Genomic DNA, 20796 nt, shown 5'->3' on the forward strand with positions numbered 1-20796 from the left:
AAAAGGGCAACACGAAGCTACATCTTATTAGTAATTTGAAGGCACAAAAACTAATAAGAAAAGGTTGCTATGCTGTTCTAGCACACGTCGAGAAAGTAGAAATTGAAGAAAAGAGCATCAATGATGTTCCCGTCGCAAAAGAATTTCCCGATGTATTTCCGAAAGAATTACCGGGATTACCCCCACATCGATCCGTTGAATTTCAAATAGATCTTGTACCAGGAGCTACACCAATAGCTCGTGCTCCTTACAGACTCGCACCCAGCGAGATGAAAGAACTGCAAAGCCAATTACAAGAACTTTTAGAGCATGGTTTCATTCGACCAAGCACATCACCGTGGGGAGCTCCTGTTTTGTTTGTCAAGAAGAAAGATGGTACATTCAGGTTGTGTATCGACTACCGAGAGTTGAACAAACTTACCATCAAGAACCGCTACCCACTACCGAGAATCGACGACTTATTTGATCAACTACAAGGCTCGTCTGTTTATTCAAAGATTGACTTACGTTCCGGGTATCATCAAATGCGGGTGAAAGAAGATGATATTCCAAAGACTGCTTTCAGAACACGTTACGGTCATTACGAGTTTATGGTCATGCCATTTGGTTTAACTAATGCACCAGCTGTGTTCATGGACCTTATGAACCGAGTGTGTGGACCATACCTTGACAAGTTTGTCATTGTTTTCATTGATGACATACTTATTTACTCAAAGAATGACCAAGAACACGGTGAACATTTGAGAAAGGTGTTAGAAGTATTGAGGAAAGAAGAATTGTACGCTAAATTTTCAAAGTGTGCATTTTGGTTGGAAGAAGTTCAATTCCTCGGTCACATAGTGAACAAAAAAGGTATTAAGGTGGATCCGGCAAAGATAGAAACTGTTGAAAAGTGGGAAACCCCGAAAACTCCGAAACACATACGTCAGTTTTTAGGACTAGCTGGTTACTACAGAAGGTTCATCCAAGACTTTTCCAGAATAGCAAAACCCTAGACTGCATTAACGCATAAAGGGAAGAAATTTGAATGGAATGATGAACAAGAGAAAGCGTTTCAGTTATTGAAGAAAAAGCTAACTACGACACCTATATTGTCATTGCCTGAAGGGAATGATGATTTTGTGATTTATTGTGACGCATCAAAGCAAGGTCTCGGTTGTGTATTAATGCAATGAACGAAGGTGATTGCTTATGCGTCTAGACAATTGAAGATTCACGAACAAAATTATACGACGCATGATTTGGAATTAGGCGCGGTTGTTTTTGCATTAAAGACTTGGAGGCACTACTTATATGGGGTCAAAAGTATTATATATACCGACCACAAAAGTCTTCAACACATATTTAATCAGAAACAACTGAATATGAGGCAGCGTAGGTGGATTGAATTGTTGAATGATTACGACTTTGAGATTCGTTACCACCCGGGAAAGGCAAATGTGGTAGCCGATGCCTTGAGCAGGAAGGACAGAGAACCCATTCGAGTAAAATCTATGAATATAATGATTCATAATAACCTTACTACTCAAATAAAGGAGGCGCAACAAGGAGTTTTAAAAGAGGGAAATTTAAAGAATGAAATACCCAAGGGATCGGAGAAGCATCTTAATATTCGGGAAGACGGAACCCGGTATAGGGCTGAAAGGATTTGGGTACAAAAATTTGGAGATATGAGAGAAATGGTACTTAGAGAAGCTCATAAAACCAGATACTCAATACATCCTGGAACGGGAAAGATGTACAAGGATCTCAAGAAACATTATTGGTGGCCGGGTATGAAAGCCGATGTTGCTAAATACGTAGGAGAATGTTTGACGTGTTCTAAGGTCAAAGCTGAGCATCAGAAACCATCAGGTCTACTTCAACAACCCGAAATCCCGGAATGGAAATGGGAAAACATTACCATGGATTTCATCACTAAATTGCCAAGGACTGCAAGTGGTTTTGATACTATTTGGGTAATAGTTGATCGTCTCACCAAATCAGCACACTTCCTACCAATAAGAGAAGACGACAAGATGGAGAAGTTAGCACGACTGTATTTGAAGGAAGTCGTCTCCAGACATGGAATACCAATCTCTATTATCTCTGATAGGGATGGCAGATTTATTTCAAGATTCTGGCAGACATTACAGCAAGCATTAGGAACTCGTCTAGACATGAGTACTGCCTATCATCCACAAACTGATGGGCAGAGCGAAAGGACGATACAAACGCTTGAAGACATGCTACGAGCATGTGTTATTGATTTCGGAAACAGTTGGGATCGACATCTACCGTTAGCAGAATTTTCCTACAACAACAGCTACCATTCAAGCATTGAGATGGCGCCGTTTGAAGCACTTTATGGTAGAAAGTGCAGGTCTCCGATTTGCTGGAGTGAAGTGGGGGATAGACAAATTACGGGTCCGGAGATTATACAAGAAACTACCGAGAAGATCATCCAAATTCAACAACGGTTGAAAACCGCCCAAAGTCGACAAAAGAGCTACGCTGACAGTAAAAGAAAAGATATAGAATTTGAAATTGGAGAGATGGTCATGCTTAAAGTTGCACCTTGGAAAGGCGTTGTTCGATTTGGTAAACGAGGGAAATTAAATCCAAGGTATATTGGACCATTCAAGATTATTGATCGTGTCGGACCAGTAGCTTACCGACTTGAGTTACCTCAACAACTCGCAGCTGTACATAACACTTTCCACGTCTCAAATTTGAAGAAATGTTTTGCTAAAGAAGGTCTCACTATTCCGTTAGATGAAATCCAAATCAACGAAAAACTTCAATTCATCGAAGAACCCGTCGAAATAATGGATCGTGAGGTTAAAAGACTTAAGCAAAACAAGATACCAATTGTTAAGGTTCGATGGAATGCTCGTAGAGGACCTGAGTTCACCTGGGAGCGTGAAGATCAGATGAAGAAGAAATACCCGCATCTATTTCCAGAAGATTCGTCAACACCTTCAACAGCTTAAAATTTCGGGACGAAATTTATTTAACGGGTAGGTACTGTAGTGACCCGAACTTTTCCATGTTTATATATATTAATTGAGATTGATATTTACATGATTAAATGTTTCCAACATGTTAAGCAATCAAACTTGTTAAGACTTGATTAATTGAAATATGTTTCATATAGACAATTGACCACCCAAGTTGACCGGCGATTCACGAACGTTAAAACTTGTAAAAACGACATGACGATATATATATATGGATATACATATGGTTAACATGAGATTATGATAAGTAAGTATCTCCATAAGTATATTAACAATGAGTTATATACATATAAACAAGACTACTAACTTAATGATTTTTAAACGAGACATATATGTAACGATTATCGTTGTAAAGACATTTAATGTATATATATCATACTAAGAGATATTCATACATGATAATATCATGATAATATAATAATTTAAAATCTCATTTGATATTATAAACGTTGGGTTAACAACATTTAACAAGATCGTTAACCTAAAGGTTTCAAAACAACACTTACATGTAACGACTAACGATGACTTAACGACTAAGTTAAAATGTATATACATGTAGTGTTTTAATATGTATTTATACACTTTTGAAAGACTTCAATACACTTATCAAAATACTTCTACTTAACAAAAATGCTTACAATTACATCCTCGTTCAGTTTCATCAACAATTCTACTCGTATGCACCCGTATTCGTACTCGTACAATACACAGCTATTAGATGTATGTACTATTGGTATATACACTCCAATGATCAGATCTTAGCAGCCCATGTGAGTCACCTAACACATGTGGGAACCATCATTTGGCAACTAGCATGAAATATCTCATAAAATTACAAAAATATGAGTAATCATTCATGACTTATTTACATGAAAACAAAATTACATATCCTTTATATCTAATCCATACACCAACGATCAAAAACACCTACAAACACTTTCATTCTTCAATTTTCTTCATCTAATTGATCTCTCTCAAGTTCTATCTTCAAGTTCTAAGTGTTCTTCATAAATTCTACAAGTTCTAGTTACATAAAATCAAGAATACTTTCAAGTTTGCTAGCTCACTTCCAATCTTGTAAGGTGATCATCCAACCTCAAGAAATCTTTGTTTCTTACAGTAGGTTATCATTCTAATACAAGGTAATAATCATATTCAAACTTTGGTTCAATTTCTATAACTATAACAATCTTATTTCAAGTGATGATCTTACTTGAACTTGTTTTCGTGTCATGATTCTGCTTCAAGAACTTCGAGCCATCCAAGGATCCGTTGAAGCTAGATCCATTTTTCTCTTTTCCAGTAGGTTTATCCAAGGAACTTAAGGTAGTAATGATGTTCATAACATCATTCGATTCATACATATAAAGCTATCTTATTCGAAGGTTTAAACTTGTAATCACTAGAACATAGTTTAGTTAATTCTAAACTTGTTCGCAAACAAAAGTCAATCCTTCTAACTTGACTTTTTAAAATCAACTAAACACATGTTTTATATCTATATGATATGCTAACTTAATGATTTAAAACCTGGAAACACGAAAAACACCGTAAAACCGGATTTACGCCGTCGTAGTAACACCGCGGGCTGTTTTGGGTTAGTTAATTAAAAACTATGATAAACTTTGATTTAAAAGTTGTTATTCTGAGAAAATGATTTTTATTATGAACATGAAACTATATCCAAAAATTATGGTTAAACTCAAAGTGAAAGTATGTTTTCTAAAATGGTCATCTAGACGTCGTTCTTTCGACTGAAATGACTACCTTTACAAAAACGAATTGTAACTTATTTTTCCGACTACAAACCTATACTTTTTCTGTTTAGATTCATAAAATAAAGTTCAATATGAAACCATAGCAATTTGATTCACTCAAAACGGATTTAAAATGAAGAAGTTATGGGTAAAACAAGATTGGATAATTTTTCTCATTTTAGCTACGTGAAAATTGGTAACAAATCTATTCCAACCATAACTTAATCAACTTGTATTGTATATTATGTAATCTTGAGATACCATAGACACATATACAATGTTTTGACCTATCATGTCGACACATCTATATATATTTCGGAACAACCATAGACACTCTATATGTGAATGTTGGAGTTAGCTATACAGGGTTGAGGTTGATTCCAAAATATATATAGTTTGAGTTGTGATCAATACTGAGATACGTATACACTGGGTCGTGGATTGATTCAAGATAATATTTATCGATTTATTTCTGTACATCTAACTGTGGACAATTAGTTGTAGGTTACTAACGAGGACAGCTGACTTAATAAACTTAAAACATCAAAATATGTTAAAAGTGTTGTAAATATATTTTGAACATACTTTGATATATATGTATATATTGTTATAGGTTCGTGAATCAACCAGTGGCCAAGTCTTACTTCCCGACGAAGTAAAAATCCGTGAAAGTGAGTTATAGTCCCACTTTTAAAATCTAATATTTTTGGGATGAGAATACATGCAGGTTTTATAAATGATTTACAAAATAGACACAAGTACGTGAAACTACATTCTATGGTTGAATTATCGAAATCGAATATGCCCCTTTTTATTAAGTCTGGTAATCTAAGAATTAGGGAACAGACACCCTAATTGACGCGAATCCTAAAGATAGATCTATTGGGCCTAACAAACCCCATCCAAAGTACCGGATGCTTTAGTACTTCGAAATTTATATCATATCCGAAGGGTGTCCCGGAATGATGGGGATATTCTTATATATGCATCTTGTTAATGTCGATTACCAGGTGTTCACCATATGAATATTTTTATCTCTATGTATGGGATGTGTATTGAAATATGAAATCTTGTGGTCTATTATTATGATTTGATATATATAGGTTAAACCTATAACTCACCAACATTTTTGTTGACGTTTTAAGCATGTTTATTCTCAGGTGATTATTAAGAGCTTCCGATGTCGCATACTTAAATAAGGACGAGATTTGGAGTCCATGCTTGTATGATATTGTGTAAAAACTGCATTCAAGAAACTTATTTTGTTGTAACATATTTGTATTGTAAACCATTATGTAATGGTCCTGTGTAAACAGGATATTTTAGATAAGCTTTTTAAACCTTTATTGATGAAATAAAGGTTATGGTTTGTTTTAAAATGAATGAAGTCTTTGAAAAACGTCTCATATAGAGGTCAAAACCTCGCAACGAAATCAATTAATATGGAACGTTTTTAATCAATAAGAACGGGACATTTCAATAAGAAAGGGACATTTCAGTTGGTATCCGAGCGTTGGTCTTAGAGAACCAGAATTTTGCATTAGTGTGTCTTATCGAGTTTGTTAGGATGCATTAGTGAGTCTGGACTTCGACAGTGTTTACTTGAAAAATGATTGCTTAACAAATTTTGTTGGAAACTATATATTTTTAACATGTGAATATTATGTGATATATTAATCTCTTAACGCGATTGATATTATGTGATAGATGTCTACCTCTAGAACAAGTCCCATTGACTTACCTAATAATAATGAAGAGTCAAATGTAAATTGGAATGATTCGTGGACTGATTCACAAGTTCCCGAAGAGGAACCGGAAGAAGAATCAGAACCGGAAGAAGAATCGGAACCGGAAGAAGAATCGGAACCGGATGAAGAAATAGAACCGGTGGGGGAAATAATAAAACGGTTAAGTAAAAGAAAATCCTCAACCAACCGACCAAGGTTAATTATGGTCAATGGTGTTTCCGCCAAGGAAGCAAAATATTGGGAGGATTACCAATTCTCCGATGAATCGGATTCGGACGAGAATTCCGATGATGTTATAGAAATTACCCCAACTGAATTTAAAAAGGCAAAAGAAAATAATAAGGTAAAGGGCATAAAAATAGAGAAATCTAATTCCAACCCCGATGAACTTTATATATATCGTCAACCCCCGAAGTCCTTAAGTTGTAACAATGACCCGGGAACCTCTAAACCACCAGGTTTTTCTAAACCAATGTGGAAAACGACGGCTCGTATTAGGGGAACATCATATATCCCTAGAAACTTGGCAAAACGAACCAAAACCGAAGAAGAAGAAGAAGCAAGCGAGTCGGAATAAGATAGTTGTATTCGTGTGGTGTAATATATGTAATATAGCGTGCTTATGCTTTATGATATATGTAAAAATTGCTAGTATTAATAAGTATTTTTTTTATGAATCTAACTCTTGTCTATTTTACAGTATAAAATGTAACATCCCGCGTTTTTTCGTTAAATTTATTTTAACACCATCTTTTTTTTTTAAATAATATCTTTCGTCATTTAATTTGGCATCTTTCGTTAACTAACGTTCATAATATCCTCGTTATTTAATTATAACGTCACCCGTTTACTCGAGCGTTTTAAATATTCGTTTGGTTATTTCCCGCACCCGCTTTGAAACTAGAGGGACCAAACTTGCAAAGAGGCCAAAGATTTGACTAGGTCAACTAGTCAAACCTTCAACCTCCTCCTCTCATTCATCTCTCTCTTTCTCCTTTTGATACTTCCAAATCCTCTCAACTTTCTAACATAAATTCATCATCTAAATCCGATCTAGGAGGCTTACAACAAAATAAATTACATATTCGTGATCCTCTCTTCATCCTCTTCATTTTGGTACCAACTTCATCTCGTTTGGGTAACATTTCTAAAACTCTAGATTTCTCTAAATTCGTGTTTTTGACTTGAAATGGTGTTAGTTAGTGTCTATGGCTCATTGTGATGTCGTGTATGTAATTTGTATGCTCGATCTCGTTGTTTTAGTATAACTAGCATGAACTTGATTTTGGTGTGTTGTTCTTGAATTTAGGATGATCATATGTTGTTAGATGTTAAAAGTTGATGTTTTAATTGTGTTACTAGCATCACTAGCTTCAATTTGATGTGTAGGTTGCCTTAGAAAACTTCATGAACTTGATTATTGATTTTGGTGAATTTGGGTTAGGGTTTGATGAACTTGAAATGGACTTTTGATGCATTGAATGCCATGGATTATTATTGGTAAGTGTTTAGTTAGATTGTATGCTTGATTACCTTCGAAACGGCATATCATTCATGTAAATTGGTTGCCCGAATCATTGAATTGCATTTATGAACTTGTATGCGGTTAATGTTAAGCATTAGATGCGGTTTTGGTTGTTGTAATAGGTAGATTGATTGATGAAATGTGTTTAGTTGTTTTCCTCGTCAAATTACCTTCCCAACGGTATAAGATACTTGTCTTGATTGTTTGCGGATCATAAATGGTGATTGTTTGAACTTAGGTTCGTGCATAAAACTTAAAAACTGCCAGAACTCTCTGCACAGGTAATGGCGCGGCGCGCCATATACCCGCGCGGCGCGCCATTATGGTCTGTCCAACTTTGTCAATTTTTGAATAATGTTTGCTATGCTACGCACCTCCGATTCACATGTAACTTGTCCTAACATGCTCATACATGATTAAAAACCTCAGAAAATAGTTCGGGACTCGACCCGAACGTGTTGACTTTTTCGTTGACTTTGACCGACCAAAGTTTGACTTTTTGTCAAACTTAACCAATTAATTACGCAATCTTTCTAACTTGATTCCATACTTGTATCTTGCATGAAACTTGACAATTTTCTTCACATGCTACATAATCGAGTCGTGTCGAGCCATAGGACTAATTGAACAACTTTGACCCTTCGTGACTATCGTTATTGATACAACCTACTTGTTTAGGTCGAGATTAGCTTTTTCTTTGCACGCGTTTACTCGTTGAAGTACTTTATTGACTCTTGCGATCAAGGTGAGATCATAGTCCCACTTTTACTCTTTTTGAACTTATATTTGGGATGAGAAAACATAAACGATTCTTTTGAATTAAGTGAACACAAGAACGGGAAAACAAACATTCTACATACGAGTTTAGAACAAAAATCCTCAATTCGATTATCATTAGTTACACTTGACGGGTGTAAGCGAGAACTTATGTTATATGGCCATATGGGTTGACAACCCTCATCTTTGACGGTTCGCTACCGTCTACGGATGAAATATATTTTCGAGAATCAGTGTTTGTTCTAGCACTATGGATGGGGTATACAATGGATGGAATGTTAAGCTTTGATAATTGGGTGCTCGTGAATATTAACTTTTAGAATGTATTACTATTATTTCAACTTTGCAAACCTTGTGGTTCGACTTACTTACTTTCACTCACTTACTTACTTAAACCTATGATTTCACCAACGTTTTCGTTGACAGATTTCTATGTTTTTCTCAGGTCTTGCACGATATGTGATACATGCTTCCGCTCATTATTTGATACTTGCATTGGATGTCGAGTATACATGCATTTCATGGAGCGTCTTATGACTTTACTTTAAACCGTGTCGCCTAGATTTCATTTGTACTTATAACCTTGTAACTTAACTTTTGGTTGAACAATTCTTTTAAACTTTGGAAACAATCTTTATGTTGAAATGAAGGTGACATATTTTGATCAAACGTTGTCATAAAGACTTATGACCAGGTAATGGGACCCATGTATATGACGCCGTCACTTGACGATTTGTCGGGGTCGCTACATAAAAACACAAAATGGATAGACAACCCAATATTTTAAGAGACCTACCCGGAGACATGATTGATGAAATCTTGTCTAGAGTCGGTCAGAATTCTTCGGCACAACTATTTAAGGCGAGATCAGTTTGTAAGACATTCGAAGAACGTTCCAAGAATGCCTTGGTTTATAAAAGGCTTTCGTTCGAAAGATGGGGGATATCACATTGGGAAATCCATAAGTTACGATGTGTTTACTTTGACGCATATATTGCGGAGAACCCAAATGCTATTTTACGCAATGGGTTAAGAAATTATTTTGACTCAATATATCCGAATATTGGACTTCGTGATTTATAAAAAGCGGCTAACATGCAACATAAAGAAGCATGTTATGCTTACGGATTAGTAATGTTCGCTTCTCACCAAAGTGAGAACAAGAACATTGGGCTACAACTATTAAACAAAACGTTCCCACAAGTGACGGAGTCGGTAATTGGGGTAAGAAATGAGGTTTTTAGATTGTTACGGGACTGTTGGACATTACGTAACCCTCGTCCCTTTGACGACGTTACAACACGCTGTCTTATCAACGGCCATAACGGTTATGTTCCACAAGACCAAGGATGGGAAGTAATCCTAGTAAAACCAGAATGCATGACTTGTTTCTGGACGTATGAATTACGTGTCTTTATTACCTTTGCTGAACAACTTGTGTACTAGCTAGAATTATCTTCACAACCATCTTGTATCAAATTTATTGTGTGCTATATTTCATGCTATATGTAAAATAAGCGGTATTGTAAGTTTGTAAAATATTGTGTAAAAGTTTGAACGCGAAATATTATTATAATCAGTTTTTCATATAGAATTGTAGTAGTTGAATTGTATATTAGCTACTAAGTATGAACTTAACGGGTAGGTACTACCCGAATTTAAACTTATAAAACGCTAATATGAAGAAAAAGCTTTTATAAATGAGTTCATATTATGCTACAAAATACTATTAACTACTCTTAAAATTCTGTATGATTAACTTGTTCCATTTGACTATTTTGAAGGAAATGGCACCGACTACTCGACACACCGTGAATATGAATGAAGAGGAATTCCGTACTTTTCTAGCTTCAAACATAGCCGCAGTACAGGCTGCACTACATACCAACAATAACCTTGGATCTAGCAGTACAGGAAATCGTGTAGGATGCACCTACAAAGAATTCACTGCCTGCAAACCTTTGGAATTTGATGGAACTAAAGGACCGATCGGATTGAAACGGTGGACCGAGAAGGTCGAATCGGTGTTTGCCATAAGTAAGTGTACTGAAGAGGACAAAGTAAAGTACGCTACGCATACCTTCACAGGTTCTGCGTTAACATGGTGGAATACCTATCTAGAGCAAGTGGGACAAGACGATGCGTACGCACTACCGTGGTCAGCATTCAAGCACTTGATAAACGAGAAGTACCGTCCCAGAACCGAGGTCAATAAGCTCAAGACAGAACTTAGAGGGTTACGAACCCAAGGATTTGATATTACCACGTACGAAAGACGATTCACAGAATTGTGCCTATTGTGTCCGGGAGCATTCGAAGATGAGGAAGAGAAGATCGACGCGTTTGTGAAAGGATTACCGGAAAGAATCCAAGAAGATATAAGTTCACACGAGCCCGCCTCCATACAACAGGCATGTAGAATGGCTCACAAACTAGTGAACCAGATTGAAGAAAGGATTAAAGAACAGACTGCTGAAGAGGCCAATGTGAAGCAAGTCAAAAGAAAGTGGGAGGAAAACGGTGATAAGAATCACCAATACAACAACAACAACAATTACAACAATAATCGCAACATCAATCGCAACTACAACAAACGGCCCAACAACAACAACAACAACAGCAACTACAACAATCATCCCAATAACAATAATAACTGCAACAACAACAACAATCAGAAGCAGCTATGCCAAAGGTGTGAAAAGTATCACTCGGGGTTCTGCACCAAATTTTGCAACAAGTGTAAAAGAAATGGTCATAGCGCGGCGAAGTGTGAGGTCTACGGACCAGGGGTTAATAGAACGAAAGGAACAAATGGTGTCGGAACGAGTAATGGCGGAGCAAGTAGTGTCGGAGCAAGTTATGCCAATGTAGTTTGTTATAAATGTGGAAAACCGGGCCACATTATTAGAAATTGCCCGAACCAGGAGAACACGAATGGACAAGGCCGCGGAAGAGTTTTCAATATTAATGCAGCAGAGGCACAGGAAGACCCGGAGCTTGTTACAGGTACGTTTCTTATTGACAATAAACCTGCTTACATTTTATTTGATTCGGGTGCGGATAGAAGCTATATGAGTAGAGATTTTTGTGCTAAATTAAGTTGTCCATTGACGCCTTTGGATAGTAAATTTTTACTTGAATTAGCAAATGGTAAATTAATTTCAGCAGATAATATATGTCGGAATCGAGAAATTAAACTGGTTAGCGAAACATTTAAGATTGATTTGATACCAGTAGAGTTAGGGAGTTTTGATGTGATAATCGGTATGGACTGGTTGAAAGAAGTGAAAGCAGAGATCGTTTATTACAAAAATGCAATTCGCATTATACGAGAAAAAGGAAAACCCTTAATGGTGTACGGAGAAAAGGGCAACACGAAGCTACATCTTATTAGTAATTTGAAGGCACAAAAACTAATAAGAAAAGGTTGCTATGCTATTCTAGCACACGTCGAGAAAGTACAAACTGAAGAAAAGAGCATCAATGATGTTCCCATTGCAAAAGAATTTCCCGATGTATTTTCGAAAGAATTACCGGGATTACCCCCACATCGATCCGTTGAATTTCAAATAGATCTTGTACCAGGAGCTGCACCAATAGCTCGTGCTCCTTACAGACTCGCACCCAGCGAGATGAAAGAACTGCAAAGCTAATTACAAGAACTTTTAGAGCGTGGTTTCATTCAACCAAGCACATCACCGTGGGGAGCTCCTGTTTTGTTTGTCAAGAAGAAAGATGGTACATTCAGGTTGTGTATCGACTACCGAGAGTTGAACAAACTTACCATCAAGAACCGCTACCCACTACCGAGAATCGACGACTTATTTGATCAACTACAAGGCTCGTCTGTTTATTCAAAGATTGACTTACGTTCCGGGTATCATCAAATGCGGGTGAAAGAAGATGATATTCCAAAGACTGCTTTCAGAACACGTTACTGTCATTACGAGTTTATGGTCATGCCATTTGGTTTAACTAATGCACCAGCTGTGTTCATGGACCTTATGAACCGAGTGTGTGGACCATACCTTGACAAGTTTGTCATTGTTTTCATTGATGACATACTTATTTACTCAAAGAATGACCAAGAACACGGTGAACATTTGAGAAAGGTGTTAGAAGTATTGAGGAAGGAAGAATTGTACGCTAAGTTTTCAAAGTGTGCATTTTGGTTGGAAGAAGTTCAATTCCTCGGTCACATAGTGAACAAAGAAGGTATTAAGGTGGATCCGGCAAAGATAGAAACTGTTGAAAAGTGGGAAACCCCGAAAACTCCGAAACACATACGCCAGTTTTTAGGACTAGCCGGTTACTACAGAAGGTTCATCTAAGACTTTTCCAGAATAGCAAAACCCTTGACTGCATTAACGCATAAAGGGAAGAAATTTGAATGGAATGATGAACAAGAGAAAGCGTTTCAGTTATTGAAGAAAAAGCTAACTACGGCACCTATATTGTCATTGCCTGAAGGGAATGATGATTTTGTGATTTATTGTGACGCATCAAAGTAAGGTCTCGGTTGTGTATTAATGCAACGAACGAAGGTGATTGCTTATGCGTCTAGACAATTGAAGATTCACGAACAAAATTATACGACGCATGATTTGGAATTAGGCGCGGTTGTTTTTGCATTAAAGACTTGGAGGCACTACTTATATGGGGTCAAAAGTATTATATATACCGACCACAAAAGTCTTCAACACATATTTAATCAGAAACAACTGAATATGAGGCAGCGTAGGTGGATTGAATTGTTGAATGATTATGACTTTGAGATTCGTTACCACCCGGGGAAGACAAATGTGGTAGCCGATGCCTTGAGCAGGAAGGACAGAGAACCCATTCGAGTAAAATCTATGAATATAATGATTCATAATAACCTTACTACTCAAATAAAGGAGGCGCAACAAGGAGTTTTAAAAGAGGGAAATTTAAAGGATGAAATACCCAAAGGATCGGAGAAGCATCTTAATATTCGGGAAGACGGAATCCGGTATAGGGCTGAAAGGATTTGGGTACCAAAATTTGGAGATATGAGAGAAATGGTACTTAGAGAAGCTCATAAAACCAGATACTCAATACATCCTGGAACGGGGAAGATGTACAAGGATCTCAAGAAACATTTTTGGTGGCCGGGTATGAAAGCCGATGTTGCTAAATACGTAGGAGAATGTTTGACGTGTTCTAAGGTCAAAGCTGAGCATCAGAAACCATCAGGTCTACTTTAACAACCCGAAATCCTGGAATGGAAATGGGAAAACATTACCATGGATTTCATCACTAAATTGCCAAGGACTGCAAGTGGTTTTGATACTATTTGGGTAATAGTTGATCGTCTCACCAAATCAGCACACTTCCTACCAATAAGAGAAGATGACAAGATGGAGAAGTTAACACGACTGTATTTGAAGGAAGTCGTCTCCAGACATGGAATACCAATCTCTATTATCTCTGATAGGGATGGCAGATTTATTTCAAGATTCTGGCAGACATTACAGCAAGCATTAGGAACTCGACTAGACATGAGTACTGCCTATCATCCACAAACTGATGGGCAGAGCGAAAGGACTATACAAACGCTTGAAGACATGCTACGAGCGTGTGTTATTGATTTCAGAAACAGTTGGGATCGACATCTACCGTTAGCAGAATTTTCCTACAACAACAGCTACCATTCAAGCATTGAGATGGCGCCGTTTGAAGCACTTTATGGTAGAAAGTGCATGTCTCCGATTTGTTGGAGTGAAGTGGGGGATAGACAGATTACGGGTCCGGAGATTATACAAGAAACTACCAAGAAGATCATCCAAATTTAACAACGATTGAAAACCGCCCAAAGTCGACAAAAGAGCTATGCTGACATTAAAAGAAAAGATATAGAATTTGAAATTGGAGAGATGGTCATGCTTAAAGTTGCACCTTGGAAAGGCGTTGTTCGATTTGGTAAACGAGGGAAATTAAATCCAAGGTATATTGGACCATTCAAGATTATTGATCGTGTCGGACCAGTAGCTTACCGACTTGAGTTACCTCAACAACTCGCGGCTGTACATAACAACTTCCACGTCTCGAATTTGAAGAAATGTTTTGCTAAAGAAGATCTCACTATTCCATTAGATGAAATCCAAATCAACGAAAAACTTCAATTCATCGAAGAACCCGTCGAAATAATGGATCGTGAGGTTAAAAGACTTAAGCAAAACAAGATACCAATTGTTAAGGTTCGATGGAATGCTTGTAGAGGACCCGAGTTCACTTGGGAGTGTGAAGATCAGATGAAGAAGAAATACCCACATCTATTTCCAGAAGCTTCGTCAACACCTTCAACAGCTTAAAATTTCGGGATGAAATTTATTTAACGGGTAGGTACTGTAGTGACCCGAACTTTTCCATGTTTATATATATTAATTGAGATTGATATTTACATGATTAAATGTTTCCAACATGTTAAGCAATCAAACTTGTTAAGACTTGATTAATTGAAATATGTTTCATATAGACAATTGACCACCCAAGTTGACCGGTGATTCACGAACGTTAAAACTTGTAAAAACTATATGATGACATATATATGGATATATATATATATATATATATATATATATATATATATATATATATATATATATATATATATATATATATATATATTTAACATGATACTATGATAAGTAAACATATCATTAAGTATATTAACAATGAACTACATATGTAAAAACAAGACTACTAACTTAATGATTTTTAAACGAGACATATATGTAACGATTATCGTTGTAAAGACATTTAATGGATATATATCATATTAAGAGATATTCATACATGATAATATCATGATAATATCATGATAATATAATAATTTAAAATTTAATTTGATATTATAAACATTGGGTTAACAACATTTAACAAGATCGTTAACCTAAAGGTTTCAAAACAACACTTACATGTAACGACTAACGATGACTTAACGACTCAGTTAAAATGTATATACATGTAGTGTTTTAATATGTATTTATACAATTTTGAAAGACTTCAATACACTTATCAAAATACTTCTACTTAACAAAAATGCTTACAATTACATCCTCGTTCAGTTTCATCAACAATTCTACTCGTATGCACCCGTATTCGTACTCGTACAATACACAGCTTTTAGATGTATGTACTATTCTTATATACACTCCAATTATCAGCTCTTAGTAGCCCATGTGAGTCACCTAACACATGTGGGAACCATCATTTGGCAACTAGCATGAAATATCTCATAAAATTACAAAAATATGAGTAATCATTCATGACTTATTTACATGAAAACAAAATTACATATCCTTTATATCTAATCCATACACCAATGACCAAAAACACCTACAAACACTTTCATTCTTCAATTTTATTCATCTAATTGATCTCTCTCAAGTTCTATCTTCAAGTTCTAAGTGTTCTTCATATATTCTACAAGTTCTAGTTACATAAAATCAAGAATACTTTCAAGTTTGCTAGCTCACTTCCAATCTTGTAAGGTGATCATCCAACCTCAAGAAATCTTTGTTTCTTACAGTAGGTTATCATTCTAATACAAGGTAATAATCATATTCAAACTTTGGTTCAATTTCTATAACTATAACAATCTTATTTCAAGTGATGATCTTACTTGAACTTGTTTTCGTGTCATGATTCTGCTTCAAGAACTTCGAGCCATCCAAGGATCCGTTGAAGCTAGATCCATTTTTATCTTTTTCAGTAGGTTTATCCAAGGAACTTAAGGTAGTAATGATGTTCATAACATCATTCGATTCATACATATAAAGCTATCTTATTCGAATGTTTAAACTTGTAATCACTAGAACAAAGTTTAGTTAATTCTAAACTTGTTCGCAAACAAAAGTTAATCCTTCTAACTTGACTTTTAAAATCAACTAAACACATGTTCTATATCTATATGATATGCTAACTTAATGATTTAAAACCTGGAAACACGAAAAACACCATAAAACCGGATTTACGCCGTCGTAGTAACACCGCCGGCTGTTTTGGGTTAGTTAATTAAAAAATATGATAAACTTTGATTTAAAAGTTGTTATTCTGAGAAAATGATTTTTATTATGAACATGAAACTATATCCAAAAATTATGGTTAAACTCAAAGTGGAAGTATGTTTTCTAAAATGGTCATCTAGACGTCGTTCTTTCGACTGAAATGACTACCTTTACAAAAACAACTTGTAACTTATTTTTACGACTATAAACCTATACTTTTTCTGTTTAGATTCATAAAATAGAGTTCAATATGAAACCATAGAAATTTTATTCACTCAAAACGGATTTAAAATGAAGAAGTTATGAGTAAAACAAGATTGGATAATTTTTCTCATTTTAGCTACGTGAAAATTGGTAACAAATCTATTCCAACCATAACTTAATCAACTTGTATTGTATATTATGTAATCTTGAGATACCATAGACACGTATACAATGTTTCGACCTATCATGTCGACACATCTATATATATTTCGGAACAACCATAGACACTCTATATGTGAATGTTGGAGTTAGCTATACAGGGTTGAGGTTGATTCCAAAATATATATAGTTTGAGTTGTGATCAATACTGAGATACGTATACATTGGGTCGTTGATTGATTCAAGATAATATTTATCGATTTATTTCTGTACATCTAACTGTGGACAACTAGTTGTAGGTTACTAACGAGGACAGCTGACTTAATAAACTTAAAACATCAAAATATATTAAAAGTGTTGTAAATATATTTTGAACATACTTTGATATATATGTATATATTGTTATAGGTTCGTGAATCAACCAGTGGCCAAGTCTTACTTCCCGACGAAGTAAAAATCTGTGAAAGTGAGTTATAGTCCCACTTTTAAAATCTAATATTTTTGGGATGAGAATACATGCAGGTTTTATAAATGATTTACAAAATAGACACAAGTACGTGAAACTACATTCTATGGTTGAATTATCGAAATCGAATATGCCCCTTTTTATTAAGTCTGGTAATCTAAGAATTAGGGAACAGACACCCTAATTGACGCGAATCCTAAAGATAGATCTATTGGGCTTAACAAACCCCATCCAAAGTACCGGATGCTTTAGTACTTCGAAATTTATATCATATCCGAAGGGTGTCCCGAAATGATGGGGATATTCTTATATATGCATCTTGTTAATGTCGGTTACCAGGTGTTCACCATATGAATGATTTTTATCTCTATGTATGGGATGTGTATTGAAATATGAAATCTTGTGGTCTATTATTATGATTTGATATATATAGGTTAAACCTATAACTCACCAACATTTTTGTTGACGTTTTAAGCATGTTTATTCTCAGGTGATTATTAAGAGCTTCCGCTGTCGCATACTTAAATAAGGACGAGATTTGGAGTCCATGCTTGTATGATATTGTGTAAAAACTGCATTCAAGAAACTTATTTTGTTGTAACATATTTGTATTGTAAACCATTATGTAATGGTTGTGTGTAAACAAGATATTTTAGATTATCATTATTTGATAATCTACGTAAAGCTTTTTAAACCTTTATTGATGAAATAAAGGTTATGATTTGTTTTAAAATGAATGCAGTCTTTGAAAAACGTCTCATATAGAGGTCAAAACCTCGCAATGAAATCAATTAATATGGAACGTTTTTAATCAATAAGAACGGGACATTTCAATAAATGTGCTGGGTGCATTAGATAATCCAAAAGGCATAACCAGCCACTCAAACAATCCACCATTGATCTTGAAATCTGTCTTCCATTCATCTCCTTCTTTCATACGAATCTGATGATACCCACTTCTAAGATCAATTTTGGAGAATATATAAGACCCATGCAGCTCATCTAGCATATCATCTAATCTAGGTATGGGAAACCTATATTTGATGGTGATGTTGTTAATAGCTCTGCTGTCTTCACACATTCTCATAGAACCATCTTTCTTTGGAACCAGGAAAGCTGGTACTGAACAAGGACTCATGCTAGTTCCAACATAACCCTTTGCAACCAGCTCATTAACTTGCTTCTCTAATTCTTTTGCTTCATGAGGAGAACATCGATAAGCTGCTTTGTTAGGAAGAACAGATCCAGGTACAAGATCAATTTGGTGTTTAATACTCCTGATTGGTGGCAAACCAGTAGGTAACTCAGTAGGAAACACATCAGTAAATTCGTAACTCAGTAGGAAACACATCAGCAAATTCGGATAACAATGGTTTTACCCTAGCTGGTATTTCATCATGCTGGTTCAACTCATCAATTTCAACCATCAACAATAAATAAGCACCAGTACCACCCTTTAACTCAGTATCAACTTTGGCTTGAGTCATAAACTAAGTTTTATCATTCTTAACAGTAGGGTCAGCTCTAGGTATTTCACTAGAAGTGGGGGTGATCTTTTTACCATTCACGTACAACTAGTAAGTATTTTGGTGTCCATTAAGATAGACATACTTATCAAATAACCAAGGTCTACCAAGTAGTAAATGACAAGCATCCATAGGAATAACATCACAAGTAATCTCATCCTGATAAACAGTACCAATAGAAAATGGAACAGTAACTTAGCGAGTAACCTTTACCTCACTACCTTGGTTAAGCCATTGAAGTTTGTATGGATGATGATGCTTCTTTGTAACCAGCTCAAGCTTTTCCACTATGTGAGCAGATGCTGCGTTTGCACAGCTGCCTCCATCAATAATCAGGCTGCACACTTTGCCCTTGACTGTGCATCTTGAATAAAAGATATTTTCACGCTGGCTCTTATCTTCAATAGTCTCAGCTGAGTGCATTACTCTTCGAATCATTAAAAACTCTCCAATATCAGCATCAACAAACTCTTAGCTATCAGACTCATCATATGCTGGTTCAGTTTCAAAGCCCCCTTCTAAATCTTCAACCTCCTTTAATGTAAGAGCACACTGGTTAGGACATTGAGCTTGAAAATGACCAAACCCATGGAACTTGAAGCATTTCCTTCTATCATCTTTAGGACCAGCTATAACCTGCTCTTTGCCTTTAATGGCTTTTGACGCTGCTTCGTTATGCTTGGGTAGCATTGAGGATTGACCCTTCATAGGCAGCATTGCTGGCTTGGAATAAGACTTAAAATTACTTTTCTTCTTTGCTTGTTTCTCCACTTGAATAGCCAGCTTTCAAGCACTCTCAAAAGTCCATAGAGGCTGCATTTCAACTTGGTCAGCAATAGAAGCATTTAAACCTCCAACAAATCTTGCTATAGTGTGTTCTTCAGCTTCTTTGACATTAGTACAAATTTTGAGCTGTTTGAACTCTCTAATGTAATCAACAACATTCATGCTACCTTGCTTGAGTGTATTCATCTGTATATACAGATCTTGTTTGTAAGCTTGAGGAACAAATCTCTTCTGCATACACTCTTTTAATTTGGGCCAGGTCTTAATGGTCTTCTTCCCTTCATATTGCCTTTCATTTTTCAGATTATTATACCACATTGAAGCATACTTCTTTAGCCTGATTACAGCAACTTTAAAGGCCTTTTTATCATCATAGCCTTTAACCTCCATAATTCTATCCATGGCCCGAACCCATTCATAGTAATCTTCAAGATTAGAGGACCCTTTAAAATCAGGTGGATCTATCTTGATATCTTTCAAATCATCAGCTTTTTTCCTATGTCTTCTTCTTCTGTGTGAAGAAGCATGAGATCCATCATTAGATCCATGGCTACAATCTTCAGATTCAGTACTAGAAGATACAATGGTTGTATCTCCATTTTCAGATTTGGTTCTATTTCTTCTTGATTCACCATCTTCCAACAAGTTAACCATCCTTTCCATCTGATGTTGTAGTGCTTCAATAGCTCTATCTCTTCGAAGATTATGGGCTTCTTCAAGAGTCATGTTTCTAGGAATCTCAGCCATTTCAAATCAGATCTGGAAATAAGCTTTACAGCTCAAAAACAGAGTATGAACTGAAACAACAATAAAAAA

The sequence above is a fragment of the Rutidosis leptorrhynchoides genome, chromosome 6 (assembly GCF_046630445.1).
Source record: "Rutidosis leptorrhynchoides isolate AG116_Rl617_1_P2 chromosome 6, CSIRO_AGI_Rlap_v1, whole genome shotgun sequence".
In the NCBI taxonomy this organism is placed as follows: domain Eukaryota; kingdom Viridiplantae; phylum Streptophyta; class Magnoliopsida; order Asterales; family Asteraceae; genus Rutidosis; species Rutidosis leptorrhynchoides.